The 17042-nt window shown below is 41.4% G+C and overlaps 1 protein-coding gene across 2 annotated transcripts in view; it reads left to right on the top strand.

The window, feature by feature from the left end:
* The window catches only part of lrrc4ba (leucine rich repeat containing 4Ba), a 39727-nt gene that overhangs the window by 11145 nt on the left and 11540 nt on the right, over positions 1 to 17042 (top strand). The window contains exon 1 of one of the 2 annotated variants that reach the window (XM_050070147.1): positions 13020 to 13120. The exons of the other annotated variant lie outside the window; for it this stretch is intronic. The gene's annotated coding sequence lies outside the window, so the exon portion shown is untranslated. Of the gene's footprint in view, positions 1 to 13019; positions 13121 to 17042 lie in introns of those variants that run through there. 2 annotated transcript variants of the gene reach the window in all.

Raw genomic sequence — 17042 nt, 5'->3', positions numbered from 1 at the left:
TCTTGCATGATTCCACAGAAAATAATGTTTTATTGATTGGTTGGGGACCATGTTTAACAGCAAAACTATATAAAAACAGCCATTTACAAACTCTGGCAGTGTAATACACATCACATTTATCCAGTCATATGCTCAGTTCATGTAGTTTCACTAAAAAAGAATCCCAGTGTTGGACTCTGGCTTTGAAGAAAGCATAAGTTTCACTTTCAGTTCAGTTTTGAATGTTATTGTTTTTAGCAAAAATGCACGTGTGTGTGTACTGAGCATATGAGTGGATAAATGAGACTTGGATGTTACTGGACGAGTTGTGTGAGAGTTTGGATGGTTTGATATAGTTTTACCATCGTTAAATGTGGTCCCCAATCAATGTTAACACAGCATGACAAATTGATGTACAAATGGTCATTTTGTGGGTGATGTATTCCTTTAATCAAATTTACATAGACTGCATCTTAGTTAAACATGTATTTTTTTTCTCAACCTTTTGCGTCTATCTTTATATTATTATTATTATTATTGTTGTTGTTGTTGTTATTTGTTTGCACTCCTGTTAGAAAATTAGTGATTGTGCTTTCAGAGCCTATATAAAGAAACAGGCTTGTATACTGCCAGCAGCCTGTTGAGTGGTTAAATTGAAATACAGCATTATTCTCCAGCAAGGTGAAAAATGATTTGATTGTGACTTTAAAGTGTTCCATACACTTTAGACGGATTCATAAGATTGCATATCTGTACACAGGACTCTGTGTCTTACAGTAAAACATATCTCAGGATGCAGATAAATGCGGTGCCATGTTTGTCAGTGTAACATTACATCCTCGCAGATACCTATCTTTCCTTCAGCGCGCTTCAGGTCTTTGTACTGTAGGCTTGTTTCATCAGTAATAATAAGAAACCACACTTCAAACCAAATCCCCCACTGCCATTCCCCAGTTTGTCCCGTGACAACGTACGAGCCACTTAATGATATCAGCTATCAAACACAGATGGAGTCAATGGGTAGGCAGACTCAGATATGTTTCTACGTAAAGCTGTGCTTGTGGGGAAATCACTGTGTGCAATAGGAAAAAAATCAATACCAAGTACAATAGTTGTGTTTTCACTTGAATCTGGTAGCACGCTGGCATCGCACACCCCTGTCCTTAAATCCCTGTTGAGGGGGGGGAGTTATCGACTGGCATCATTGATTCACCTGTACTAACATCTAACGTCTGAATATTTCAATAACCTGGGGGGCTCCTTCCCCTGAGAGCCAGACATGAATCAGGTATAACTGATGCAACACAAAGAACGTTAGTACGCTATTAGTCACACTGCTTACAGTGTGTGTGTGTGTGTGTGTGTGTGTGCGTGGGTAAGTGACGTCAGGGCTTCATTCACCAGCAAGGCCAGTGCTCATCCAGCTTTCTTTCAGTGCCATGGGGTGGGAGGGTAAACACAGCGGAGGAGGCCGGCAGCGGAGACAGAGGGAAGGAAGTGGGGGAGTGCAGGGCTTCTTCTCTCCCATCCAGCACAATACCACCCAGCGGCGTATCCCTCCACCACCACCGCCACCACCAACGCCTCCCCATTTAAAAAGTACTCACAAGCACCTTCTGTCATAGCCCCGTATTCCCACCCCATCCCCCTCTGTGATCATTAAAAAGAGAAAACCCTCTGCGTGACTCGGCTACTTCTGCAGAATAAAACTGCTTCTTTTTTTTTCTGTTGTTTGTTTTCCATTAAATCAGGGCTTCTGTGTCCTGATGCAGAATTTCCCTTTTCATTTTTTAAAAGCCCCCTGGTCTTTCATCCCAAAGTCAATTTTGCCTGGCGGTTAGTCAAATGCTTTAAATGTTTATAAGTGCCTGTGAAGAGTGTAAGCTTAAAGTGTGATAGACTACCCTGGGACCAGGACGGGGCTGAGTGTGAAGGAAAAATGAGGCTAGATGAGCAGACTGGGCTAAAAATTAATGCTGGTTGGTGGCAGACTGTGGAAGGTCTGGATGGGATTATAATGGGCTGATTATGGTGAAACTGTCTCATATGGCAGGATTACTATCTGACATGACTATAGAAGGATGCTGAAACAAATGGAATATGTTTCATTATATTATTTAAATTATTAAATATTTTTTAGCTTAGGTGGCAGAGTTTATATTTAGTTTGGCTGCTGCGTACTGTATGTTATTCTGCCTGGGCTGCTTTTTTTCCCCTGGTTGGGACAAACCAGATACTGCAGGCTGAGCTAGGAGCGCCTGCCAAATGAAAATTTAGTGGTTGTTTTATGTTAACTAGCAGACACTGAGGGTATCATATTAGCGATGATTTATCATATCCTAAATTTGTCTGCTTCTTATGAGCTGTGCAGCATGGAGATCACACTTGTGATAGAGCGGCTCCGCCTCGGCCTGGGAAGGCCTGGAGAAATTAACGTCTGGGAAAGTGAAAGACCTCACTGCAGCCTCTTACTTGATTGTATTGTGGTCCGTCATATTCCCTTCTAATAAGAAGCAGTGAGATGAGACTGATTTGGTTTGGCGCTTTGTGTTCAAATGCAGTTCACTGGAGGGGCCAGCCTCTTTGGAAATCTGAATCACTTTAAGAAATTATGATTGAGCTGATGTGGTATTTAGAGGACATTTGTCTGCTGGTCAAATGACTTTTAAATGATGAAAAATCTGAAAATGTCCACGTCTCCCTGGAAGACTGTTTGATGTTGCATGCTAACACTTCAGCATTTACTACTGTATTTTGACAGAAAGTATGCCTTTAGCATCAATTTACAAATTAAAAATGTAACTTATATGGAATAAAACACTCCACTGATCAATTCAAAACACTCACTCCAATTCAATACACTTGCTTTGGTATGACCAGTAGTTAAAGGTTGCTAATGTTAGCTAACTCCAGGTAAATATTACTGTAATGCTCTTCAGTTTGCTAACTTTAAACTACAGTTAAATTCACTAAGCATTTCAGTTCAGCAAAAGCTACATGTCTCGCTTTAAGACACACTAAGTGACTAGCTGACGAACATAGTGGAGCATTTTCAGCTAAAGAGCCAGCTATTTTTTCCCCTCAGGAGTTGGTGGAGACCAAAAATAGAGCTACAAGTAGAGTAAACCTTGGACTTTTGTCAGGTGGCCACAAACATGACTCCAAATGAATGAAAATGTCCCTCCGTATCTACTGTATAAAAAGCATCTGTTGCCAACAAGTTACTAAAGCAAAAAGCCGCAGGAAGCCATGGTTTACAGATGTGGTTTATGTTCTTTATGTGGTCTACAGCTACCGTAGGGGTCGTTGTTAGGCATGACACAGAGAAGAGTTCCTAAAATCCCTTAGCTGTTCAAAAATCACAGTAAACCACAGCTTCAAGTGGCCAGTGACGGCTGCTGGTCTTTCAAAAAGGGGAAGCTCACTTTAAGTTTACATCATAAAAGTTGTCATATTGTAGCGAGGCAGTAACTTATAAAAGGAGCATTTAATTGAAACTGTTTTTCAACCACACTCATGCCATAGAACCACAGCAAAACACACCTCAAAGATTTTCAGATGGGTGAAAAGACCTGTTACTTTCCCCCATCCTTTGCACCAAATCAACCTGAGGTGTTGATCAGCCCTGCTGTTTAACTCTAAGTTTCTCCTCGTAAGGAAGACTATCAAATGGCTTTGCCAAAATCCGGTCGACAATATTCAAATTGTCTGCCATTATGTGCAGCTTGCTAACTCGCTCGCTAGCTGGGGCTGCTGCGCAAGGCTAGTGTGACCGCCTGTGAGTGCTTTGGGACGGTTGAGGGGCTCACAGCATCACCCGCTGCTCGTTGGGGACAGTAACTACAGAGTGACAGAAGTCAGAGTCTCCAAACACGAGTACAGTCTCCAATAACACCAGAAAAAGATGCTAGATTTGTCGCTAGTCGTTTTTAACAAAGAAAAAGTCACTAAGAGGATTGGAAAAGTCTCCAGATCAACTCGGAACAACGGAATGAAACTTGAAAAATGCTCCGGTGGTGGTTTATATTTCAAGATCGCTGATTCGCTCATTTCGCTGTCAATCAAAAAGGGATTCAGCCTCAGACAGATCATCCAATCATCATGCAGAAGCCCAGCGTCCAGGCCAGCCGAGGCCAGCCCACTGCCCCATAGACCCCCAGAGACGCTGAGCGTCCGATGGGCGGGACAAAACCGAGCATTTATCCAATGACTGTCTAGTTTCGCTGCAGTGGAACAACCCACTCTATGCTTCCCCGTTGAAGTCTTTGGACACTGAGCTTCCACTGTTTAATGCACTGTGACGCTTCGGGAATGAATGAGAAGAAAGTCGCGTCAGTGACCTGTGATAAGTAGCTGATTCTGAACAAAAGTTGAACGCGTTCTAGCGCATATTTAGTCAATGAAAGGTAAACACAACAGTACATATTTGACCACTTATTTTTTGACATTTTAGGGGAAGCTGAGCTTCCCTTGCAGTCTTAGAGCAATCGCCACTGCAAGTGGCTTATTGCTTTTAAAAAATGGTTACTACATAATCCTGGCAGTGCTTCATAAAATAAATACACAGCTACAAAAAATGTATTGATAACAAATCATCAGTCTTACTTCAAGCAATGTACAGGTTTGCCATACATTTTACCAATAAATTTTCAAAATGTTTCTGTAAATCTTAACCTGATTTCTATTACTTTATTTAACTAGTTTAAAATAGGTAGACAGATAGCTGGATGTGTTAATGGATTGGTTGAGCCTCGGACAAGGTTGTCTCACAGCTATATCGATGGTATGCTGGTAATGTTATCTGGCCTGGTTACGGCAGGCAAGACAAAGGCAGTCTGTCAGGAAGCCTTTTTGTTGTCTTGATATTTTTCCCTTTAGCATGGCGGACCACAGTGGCTACCCCCACGCATTTGCGGATAAGCAAACTGCTAGCGCTTGCTACCTTTACTTGCTCCTTAGAAATTCCCACCACTAACTAGCTGCATACGGCAAAGTGTAGCCTATCATGTGATACTAGTGACATCTCAACTTTCAGATTAGTAATTCAGGGAACACATTTTGCATGATTTCTAGATTTGCTTTGGGATATTTATGACCATATACTACTACTACTACTAATACAAAGCAAACACTGATAAAAGCACAATGATCACCAGCAACATCGAGTGTCTGCCCGCTGTTCTGTTCCCAAAGAATACGCTTTTCTGCCTCTGTTGTGACAGTAGTGAGAAGCCTAGCTAAAGAAGCCGCAGCAACGTCACTGGCGCCTTCCTGAAAACGGAGCAGCCGAACAAAAAAAGGCAGAGCGCTTGGAAAAGACTTTGGGTGCTTTCTCTCCAGGTGGTCATATACGCTTGCTCCTCATTGAGAACAATTGTAAAAAGACGCTGGTGCTGAGAAAAAAACGCTATGTGGACACAGGCCCGGATAGGCTACAAATAGTAGTGGCTCTTTCTCTTTTCTTTTCTTTTTTTTATTTGTGCATTCATTGAATGACAGGGTTGCAAACGCTGACTGTTCTTGTCCTGGCCGATGATAAATGATTGGGGCTTCAGTTGGCAGTTGTCCTCTTTAGCTCTGCGTCCCATTTAACAACTAGGTGACTAATTGGCGCAGTTATACTGATATTGTAATGCGGTCACAGCTGTGTGTTTATAGAGTATTTTACAGTGGCTTTGAACGCGGCACAGCCAATCGTAATCAAGGACTGATTCGTTTTATAAATCAACTAAAATGGTGATAAGTCTATGTTGTGTTTACAGCTTGTTTCCACTGCTCCCAAATAATGAAAAAGTCAGTTTGTTGAAAGTTTACTGGGCCACTGTATGTTGAGGGAAAGTAAGCTTTTGAGGTTATACAAAGTGAGAAGACAATCCTCCATTCCTGTTGGTGCAGATTCACACTGAAAATATGTATATTTTTTTAATCACATTTGATAAATTGCTTGATTTGTTTAAAATCAATACAGATTTTACTCACTTACTGTCACTCACATAGTGCATAAAACTGGACTGGCTAGGGGCGCAGTGAATTGACCATTTGGATAAGCTCCAAAAAATGTGTTGTAGTCCTAAAAATGGAGTTCAAAAGAATCTCCACAAAGATAGGAGAGAGGGGATGATCCTCTGTTCGACACAAGGAATACACTTTTCCCCTGAGACTTCGCCCCCTAGCGATGCCTCAAGGTGCCAAGACTGTGTCAGTTTGTGAGGAGACATCCACTCGTCGCTGTTGGCATTCATACTGAAGAGGGAAACAGAAGGGTTGGAGGGAACAAGGCAGGAGGTGGATCTGGGTTCTTACTCTTGCCCTCTTCATCACCCCCACTACACTAACTCACTGCCAGTCGTAACCAATTAGACCACAAGCATTGTTCCTATTTACAGACGTCCTGTGTGCTGCAAATTCTGCAAGATTGTTTCTGAATCGTTTTTTATTGGTATCTGTTATGTGGGCTGTTAAGGCCGATATTGATGCTGTTTAGATCGAAGGAGCCAATTTCCCTTGGAATTTTATTTTTCTCGGAGTGTTAAAGTCTCTGAAACCGCAGTTACAGGAGAACATGGGGCACTAAAAGTCTGCGCCGAAACACAAGATAATAACAAAAGTCTAACCGCTTTCTGTGGAATCTGATCATCAAATTGAGCCCAGCTTAAGTGACTCAGATGGTGTTGCTGATCAATATTGATATTGTCCATCCTATCAGACATGGATCACCGCTAGCTGAATTTTAATAAAAAGTAAATTGATTTAATTGATCTGATAAATTGACTAAACCAGCAGCTGCCACGAAACATACCATCCCTGACATGACAGAAGTATCAGCAGCTGTGCTACAGTAGGTATATTTGCTATCTGCTGTTTGGGAGAAAATCTGTCCTTGGTTATTATTTTAAATTACTTCCTTGTCTCAGAAATTGGGGTGTGTGAGAGCAGATTTTCCACTGTCTTAAAGCCTCACAGGCACAACCCTGATTGCCGAGATGTCACCGCGATCAGGAAAGGTCATGGCTCTATTCCCACCGCACACAACCGACATGATGAGCTTTTCTCCTCTTCTGTTTTTTTTTTTTCGCATTGGCTGCATGAGCTGCCATCTTGGTGTGTGTCGAGTCATTATTGATGTGCCTCCACGCTGACGTGCAGACAGGACACTGGAGAGAAGGACCGTACTCCTGTCTGTTCGACTCGCCGCTTGTTCGACAGTCAGCACATCTCTCTGGTTATCTCTGTGACCGTCTCTTACTCTTTGTATCTGTTGGAGAAGTTTCCATCGAACCATCTGCTGCACAGTTCATTCATGGTCAGAATGGTGGGAAAAAAGAAGCAAATCCTGTGCTGCTTATTCTGCTTCTTTTTTCCAACCCTCCACTCTTTCTATTATGGTGCTGTGATCACAGGTAGAGACGTACTGGAGGGTAAAATTATCCAAACTCATATACCCAACCTTTAGAGGCTGACATAAAACTTTATGAAATAAATTTAACAGGATATATCATCCCAGCTAGGATCAAAAACATGAAGATAGGGGTCTTTTAACCTCTTCAACCCTACGGAGCCTTTGGCAAGTCAAGCATACCGGGCAACCAAGCACAGACGTACAAAACTTGATTTTAAATTCCTGTCAAGATCCCAGAGATATCAAATATGTCAGACTGAATTACACTGAAGTCCCGTATGTGTAAAGTGATGCACGGGGCATCTAGAATTTTTCATTTGATGGAGTCATACAGTTTTAAAAACGGTCTTGAATTTTAATATTTTAAAGAACAGAGAATATACTGTATATGTAATGCTGTCCAACAGTGTGGGAAAAAAATGTTTTATTCAACTTTGAAGCTGCGCTTTGAAGCTCAAGGGAAAATTTAAGAGGAATACTAGGAACATTCTGGTTCGACGATTAAAGGGGGAAAATGCAAGAATTAATTTTTCCTCTGTCATTACATTTAAAGGACTTTAAGAGTCCCTTTGTATGTTTTATCCCATCTATCAAGGGTGGTACCAGATGTTGTAAACATTTGGGGCTCAGCCCAAACCTAGGGGGTTCTGTATTCATGCCCCCCTTGGGAGATGTTTTCCCATTTACGGCAGCTATACGCACTATTTTTCAAGCCAGTTGAGATAATGGAATGCCTAAATATCTGTACATCATCTGGGAAAAACATGATAGTTGCCAAGGAGTGAAAAATCATCCTGTAAAGCCTACATCCTGTTTTGTATGTAATTTTTCTTCAACTGTCTTCATCACTCTGAAACCATAACAAATGTTAAGGATGACTAATTTTCACACCTGCCACCTAAAATGAGGCAAAATTGTCTGATGTTGCTAATTTTAAGTTACATAACATAGATAGGGTAGGAATGTGGTGTAAACAGCATTAGTAATCTGAAAACCTATTTTGTTACACTATGCTGGAGTAGAGGGTACAGAATTAATGTTTAATTGACAAATCTGCTGCGTTTAAACACATGCCACAATAAGCTGGGTTGCTCTAATTGCACAACAAGCATTGCCGTTTAGGCTGGACAATATGAGGAAGTTTAAATATGACTATGAATATTTTTGACCAAATACCTTGATGTCAATATTGCGATGATATTGCAGGGTTGCCTATTGGTGCTTTCACAAAATATTTACACAATGAGATTTTTGATAAATGTTTTCTGGAATTTCTCAATTATGGGATCAATAAAGGTGTATCTTATCTTATCTTAAATAATCCTCAGTGATGTGGATATAATGATATAATAAAGACAAATAAGACAACATCAAGTCTCATATCACAATATCAATATAATATTGATAAATTACCCAGCCCTACTCTAAATGAAATATTTGGCTGACGACATTTACTCCATTACGTTAACAAGTGAGCTAACTGCAGCTAGTGTTTGCGAGCTAGCCAGCAATCCATATTAGGCCAGTCACAAAACACACACAAAGTGAACCAGTATGAATATTGCTTGTATAAAAACTAGGCCTCGAATAACATATCAATTGTGTCATGTAATGACACTTGTTTCACGGCACCGGAGGATAAAGGAACCCAGTGTACTAACACAACACCACTTTATCCTGTTAAAACAACTTTCATAATTTGGATTAATTTTTTAGAAAAACTCTTTTGATTCGTTTGATTGGTGGACCCTTATGGATCAAAGGAACATAATAACTTACAGAGTAATCGAGGAATGGACACATATTCTGATTTTATGACAGCTTCAAAGAAAGGGAGTCACCACTTGTTTTTTTGTCATGCTGGTAAATGTGAATGACTTACAGTCTTCTCTGGTGCTCATGGTTTCAGTAAAATAAAATGAACTGAGCTAACAATGTGCATTCTCCATATGGACAAAAGTTTAAACATTTATATTTATATGCGCGATCTAAATTGGGAAATAATGTTAGCTCAAGTGGGTAGTCAACAGTCCGGTGTTATACATCCAAAACTTCTATTAAAATGAACTGCTTGGCAACCAGAGCAGGCGTCTAATTGAGACAGGCCTTTATTGGTCAAAATGTGTAGCTACACCAGGCTAATAAAAGAGACTGGGTGTTTGATTGGGCTTTTGATTTAAGTTTTATGGTAGTTAGCTAGCTAACAGCTAACTTGCTCACTAAGGTTACACGACTGTATGAAACACTCACAAACAGCCCTTCATGACAATGTTAAAGTGGACCTATAGATGGTAATATTTTCCCAGTGATAGAACTTTAACTCCATTGATTTGCCAGTCCAGTCAGAGAGACTGGTGGAAAATGAAACAAAGGTAGAGATATTTGAAAAACTTAAAAGATTTGAGGCATTTGAGAAAACATTCAAGGCTGGAGCCCCAAAAGCACCTCTGCCATCTATACCAGTCTTTCATAGCAGACTTCACATCCTATCTAATCAGTCTGCAAGCCATGTTGCTGTTTTGGGGTTTAAATAATTCAAGAATCCAGTGGCTTCCATTTATTTCCATAGGAAAATATTAACTTGCATTGTATGTTGTCCATCACACTGAACATCAGTTTCACATGAATGTTGTGAGGAAGTGTGCTGCAGGCATTTGAAACAATCTGAGCCTGAATTACATTACATACCACTGATAATGTAACTGTAGTACACATATTAAGTTGTCTTGCAATGCTTGATTTTCAACATGAATAGAAATTAATGAAAATTAATGGCTTCCTGGAGATGTGGGGGAAAAAAGTCATCTGAAATTTTGAACTTCATGATGTTCATTGGAAAATGGTTTGCAAAAATGTGAAGTGCATTTTTTAGCCTAGTTAAAGCCCATTAACACACCCGTTTTTAATCAAAGACCCAAGCAGACATGCACGACATACATTATAAAAACACTCTGCTTAGAATAAAACTCTTGGTGATGTCTTTTCCACAAAAAAGTCAATTACTTTGTTACTTAAATTATACATCTACACAATTCAACTCCCTCATTGACAAAGTCTAGACTCTATGAATAAGCAAATATATTTACCTTTAAAAGTTTAACTCCTGCTGGACAGAAGTTGCCTCCGTCACTGAAAAGTAACTTAGTGTTACACCAGAATTTCCACATCAGTGGGTTACATATAAATATGGAAAATATTGGACCACAATTGGCTTTCAAACTAGTTGTTTGTACGCATACTTCTTAAACTAAGATTAAAGGTGGGCCAAAAAAAATCCTTTTATTTCAGCAAATACATGTTAAAGCAGGTTTCTTCTGTCAAACCCTGTCCGTAAATTATTCTGCACAGTGAAGCCAAAACATCCATCCATTTTCGTGACCACTTATCCTCTTGAGGGTTGCGTGGGGGCTGGAGCCTATCCCAGCTGACATTGGGCGAGAGGCGGGGTACACCCTGGACAAGTCATCAGACTATCACAGGGCTGACACAAAGAGACAGACAACTACTCACACTCACATTCACACCTACGGGCAATTTAGAGTCACCAATTAACCTGCATGTCTTTGGACTGTAGGAGGAAGCTGGAGTACCCAGAGAAAACCCACACTGACATGGGGAGAACATGCAAACTCCGCACAGAGATTAAACCAGGAACCCTCTTGCTGTGAGGCGACAGTGCTAACCTCTACACCACCGTGTCGCCCTAAAGCTAAAACATCTATTAAATGATATAATGAACTTGTCATTTTACTTGAACCATGATGTTTCCTTAAACGTACCACATTATTTATTTTAACCCAAACCAGGATCATTCCCTAAACCTAACCAAGTGGTTTTGTGCTGCCACCTGACATAACCTTGAAGGGGCTGTATACGGGTTTCAGAACATACCTATAATTCAGAGATTAAGGCAGGATTGTCTGCACATGGCTCTCAGCATGGATGTGACTGAGCTGGGTTGCTGGCAGTTAACAGTGCAACCAATGCAATGGTGCAAACAGTGCTAGCAACTGCAACAGTGCTGACAGACCTAATGGTGTTAACCTGGGGGGGCCTGGAGGGTGGTTGTTATGTTTTCGTACTACCAACCGTAGCCATATGAGCGCAGTGCAGTGCAGTGCAGTCGGCCAGTGGGTGCACAGACACAGGGACTCACATGTACTAACATGGACATGCAGCTGGACTGTTTACCACAACAAAGAACAGAGAAGCTGGTATTACAACACACACAGAGGTAGCATGACTTCATTTGCTGCTCAGGACGCCATTACTCCACTGTATCATTACATAGCAAATGCTTGTCTGCTGCTATATTAATGCTCTGCCTGTCTTATTCAGCGCCTTTAACCCTTAACTTTGTCACATCAAACAACTAACCTATTTATCAACAGTGACTTGTTACAGTTTTGGATGGCACAGACAGATGATCTTGTCCTGCCTATAGGAGCAGAAAATGCTTCTATGTGTTGCTGTAGGGGACATGGACAAACAGTGAATTTTGTTGTTTCATTTTAAGGACTTGTTGTAAAAAGCTGACTGTGAAAATAGGTTGTCAGGGCCGCAAACACACTGGTATAGTCCTTTAATCTATAAAAAACATATTAATTTCCGTACTACAATGTCAGTTTGCTTACCTTTTATCTCGCCACTGGATCATCACTCACTGGAGAGATGACCCTGAACTTTGCACTGGTGATTTGTGGTTGCTTGTCATTTTGTGGCGACACACAGGACAAAATAAAGTGTATTCACCTTCACTGTAAATCACAGTATAATCACTGTCAGAGCTAAAAACAGTAATGCGGCCTGCTGTAATGCAGCCTCATGGTTTTTTGGAGTGTTGATGTCATTCGCACTCATGTTTGGTTTGTGCCGTTTGTATATGAGCGTGTATAGGGTGCTAATGAGGGAGGAGGAGGCGGAGGAGAGGGGTGGATGTGGAATTGGTGGGATACAGCTGGACGGAGTGGGAGACTGTGGTGAATAGGTAACCATGGTAACTCTGTTGGCTAAGATTTGAATGCAGAGAGAGAGAGCAAAAGGGGGAAAGGAAGCTGCAGTGTGTTTGTGTGCGGTGGAAGGAGAATGGGGGGGGGGTTAAGGGTTAATATGCATCATTGTAGCAGGTTAATCTTTCATCAAACTGAGAGGTCAGTGCAGCATTTACCCCCATCACTGGACACTACAGTGCGCCTCACAAGGGGGGGAATGGAGGTCCAGGAAATAAGTAGTAGTAGGGAGGAAGGAGGTGTAAGGCAGCTGGGAGGGGAGGAGGGGGAGGAGCGGGGGGCTGAATGAGTTTGCAAAAGACTTCGTCGAGAGAGGAAGAGATTGTTCCTACTTTTATAGAAGGAGATGGGAGATAGGGGAGAAGATATCAAGGGAGATGGAGAACGGAAGAAGAGAGAGCGGATAAGGAAGGAGAGTTACAGGTAGAGACGATTGTAACATGTGGATAGTGACAGCAGTGAGGCAGAATACAATCAACCAGCCTCTAACCAGCTGTCAGCTCCAACTAGTCTCAGTCTCCTCCATGGACTCTCACTCACCACCTCACCCCAACATCTGAGCTACCATCTTAACCTCAGCCTCCACCGGCTCGCTTTTTTTTTTTTTTTTTGCACCTTTCGACTCTGCTCAGATGCTGTCTACCTGAAATAGCTCTGGCACTTAGTTCTCGCTGGCAAGGAAAAAAAACGAGAGCGGAAAAAAAGGTGGCTGGAAATTAAAATACATAAAAAGGTGAGAGTCGATCCAAAAATAACACTTGAGTGCCTCTTTATCCGTCGGTGCTGCCACCGCTGTGTGTTGGGATACAGATGAGGAGCAGTTGCAGGGCAGCACGAGCCGCTGTCCGTGTTGACTGTTGCATCGTTGCCTGGTGTTGCAGTTGTTGCGGTTGCCGTCCCACTACACTGGTGTCCTGTTCTGTCTGATCAGAGATGCTGCTGCCGATATGATTTATCATAGTGTCCTTGTGTGTGTTTTAATGTCATTGAAGCACTGCATACGCATTATTGATCAATCTCGCCCCCACCCATCCAGCCTCACCTCTCCTCCCTCCCTCTCCCTCTCTCCCTCTACATCTCCACCTGTTTCATATTCCTCCCTCTGTATTGTCTTTTGCCTCCATCTCTCCGTCGCTCTCTGTTTTATATGCGTCTCTGTGTTGTCATTCCCCTCCCTCCGTCTCTGTCTGTTTTATATTCATCTCTCTATTGAGCCCTCCTCCCATCCTCCCCTCTTTCTCTCTCTCTCTCTTTCTCTCTCTCACTGAGCAAGAGATTATTAATATTAATGTGTCTCTTCTTCTCTCCCTCCCTATTTTCCCTCTTCCACTTTTTTTATATCTTTCTTTTACTACTGATCTCTTCTCTGCTCTTCCCACTATTTATACCTCTCTCTGGGTCTTTATCCCTCATCATCCCTTTCACTCAACCTTCCCTCCATCTGTCTCCATCTCCATTTCTTTCTTTCCCTCTCCCTCTCTCTTTCTCCGGCCCGCTCTCTGCAGCTGTTCAGTATTCATCTATTACTGTAGTGTTGATAATTCCCTTCTCTGCCTGCAGCCATACAGTCATCTATCAGATTAATAATCCTTCTCCCCTTCTCATTCTCTGTCTCTCCCTCTTCCCCCCGTCTCCTTTCTTACTGTGCCAAGTGAGGATGCTCAGCGTGTCAAATGAGTTTGCGTGTCAAAGTCCCATCATTACAACCATCATCATTAATAACCCTATCTAGATTGCTGGATGCCCTTATTAAGGTTATTCAGGTCTAAATAACCTGCAGAGGGGAAGAGAGGCTCTCTGCCTCTCCAGGCTGGTGGAGCCTGACTTGAGCTGGCCATCTATTAGTGTTAATGTAGACTGCACCATTCGCTGCCATTCTCCAGCCCCTAGAGCATGCAATGCTGTGCTCGTACAGGAGTGGAATTAGCATTTTAGTCCCACCACCGCGTCTATGCTACTGCAAAAAAAAAGAAGAAAAAAAAGTGCCTGTGTTTACTGGATTCAGTCTCTTACTGTTTTCAAGGTTTGGGGCTTGCTTTGATGAGTATGAGTTGACTTAAAGGTGCTTAGAATCGCATGTTCAAACGTCAATTCATCAATGTCGTATTAATTGTTATACCTTGGTATAATTAGCATGAACAAACGAGACCACTGCTGAGACGACTGGAAGCCTCTATCTCACACCAGGAGTATTATTAATGGTTCTCAAAATCAAGACCACATGTCCCATAACCCTGTTGCTTCCTGTCACACACTAGCTTTTTCATTCTCTTTCCTTTCACTCCTTCCACCATTGCATGAAACCATTCATTTGCACTGGGAGAACAGTAGATTCCCCGTAAAATCCAACATCGTTCAACACTTTGTTAATAAGGAAACGTGATTAAAACCCTCACGTATAGGAGCCATGGGTTTCCTCACTAGTGGTTTTCTATCCCCAAGAGTTTTTGTTTGATGCAGAAAATACCTTCTTCTATCTCAACCATGACTTTGATTGTTTATCTTCCTATTTATAATAAATGCATGTGGCGATTATGCTGTTGATCAAAGTATATCACATACATCTTCTTTTATCTTTTTAAAACCTAATTAGTGCTGAAACAATTAGCTTATTATTCAACAATAAAAACTTCTACATCTATTTTGATTTAATAATTTAAGTACAAGTGTTACACAGTCAAAGCTTCACAAATCTGAGACCTTGCTGTGTACTTCTTTCATACCATGTAAATTTATTTTACAACTAAAGTAAATTCTGCTGGCAAACATCATTATTTTTTAGAGGTTTTATTGAATCAAGAGCTGTTTCCTCATATGAACTCAGGGCAATTTCCGTGTAGTCAGGTCTGAACATTGTTCAAAGTTTGCCTTTCATACATGTAACACTTAACAGGAAATTGTGTTAGAAGCATTCTCACCTACTGGAAATACAAAGTGTAGCACCTCGGTAAAGCGTGCAGGAGGCAGCACATGATGCAGATACACTGCGGTCACATAGTTGGTTCGTAATTTGGTCATAAGCAACTGAGTCTCTTGCCATTCCCTGATGATTTCAGCTTCCATTATCACCGACAGAGGTTCCTAAATCTCCGGTCTCTCCACTTTCGTTGTCATTTTCATTGCCGCCTTCATGAAGATGACCCCTCTCCTAGAACGACCCTTGAATGATTGTTTTTGTCCAGTTTTGCATGGTCTGCATGCAATGTCGTCAACATGTTCACTCGCTCGCTGGGAATTCTCTAGAGAATTACCTGCTTAGTTCACACGTGTATTCAATAGGACATTTACACAGACCTTGTACTCGGGAGCTGGCAGGACAAAGTCTGTTTAAATGTCCAATCCATTCGGACATATGCGTCCTTACATACAGCTCCTCCGGGTTAAGATAATTTCAGGTTTGCAGTGCATGCATGAAAGGGGCTCAGGTAACAAAAATCAGCTCCTGCTTACTGTCAACACTACATAAGTATGTAGCTAGTTATTGAAGTTAGCATTTGTATCTGAGCTAATTTTTGTTACTTGAACTTTTAGATGACTTAATCCCTCATGTATCTGCCTCCCGGTAATTTGTGTCACTTCTTGATATAGAACAGGCATGTCCAAAGTCTGGCCCAGGGGCCAATTGTGGCCCGCAGACCAATTTTAATCGGCCCTCAACTTGACTTTCAAAATATACCATATGTGCCCCTTTACACAATAATGGCTAATCGAGCAAGATCACTTCGCATTTTTACCCTTCACCTCACAATGATAGGACTATCATGCAGTTTGTAGACAGGCATCACGTAGTAATACTTCATCAAAAGATAAAAATGGTTGCATTTGTCTCACTTTAGTTTCTTATTTTTTTTAAAATCCATTTGATGCGAGAATCACTTGGCCCCCCAGGTATTTTCACATTGTTTTATCTGGCCCCCATTCAAAAAAGTTTGGACACCCCTGATATAGAAGGTCCAATTTTCTGGAGCAACACTTAAAATGGTGTCCTGCTTATCTGAAAGCACTCCCTGAACCCGGCTCCATTCAACATCAGCTCTTGATCCAGACAGTGGTACTCGCTGAGATGTTTCCTTGCCAACATAATCTCATGAACACATATAGACAAGCCGGTCCATCCTATGGCACTACATGCTTCAGCCCCTTCCTTCATCCAGAGTAAGGGCCAGAGCAAATACCAACATTTTTACTTCTGTGAATATTCCACAACATAGCAACTAGAGGCAACCAGAGCTTCTTAGCAGAAAAAATGTTGTGTCTACATAGTGCTCTCAAGTGCTCCAAGCAAGAAGTTTCCTTGGAAGCGCCTGGCGTTTTCAGCTGGGAAAAAAACGCTTCGATGAACATGGGTGCAAAGATCACTTGTCCTGCAGTCATTCTATTGACTATATGATTAATCAATTACTTTTGATAATGAAAAGAATTCTACCACTACTATTTCAGGCAGCCATTAATTGCATCATTGTTTCAGCATGATTGTGTGTGATGGTGCTCATTTGTTTACAACAGTTATACCAGTGTTTCAAAAATTAATGCCTCTCTGATTAATTTATGTTTACATGCTAAATGCAGCGCTGTAAAGAAACAAATACCATGTTGTCCTACTTTTGATTGTTTCCATATTTCCGCACCGCCTCCTTGAACCATTAATTACAGAA

Source organism: Epinephelus moara, chromosome 18 (genome assembly GCF_006386435.1).
Source record: "Epinephelus moara isolate mb chromosome 18, YSFRI_EMoa_1.0, whole genome shotgun sequence".
In the NCBI taxonomy this organism is placed as follows: domain Eukaryota; kingdom Metazoa; phylum Chordata; class Actinopteri; order Perciformes; family Serranidae; genus Epinephelus; species Epinephelus moara.
Note: the sequence above shows the minus strand (reverse complement) of the source record. Positions and strands in the feature narration are given on the sequence as shown.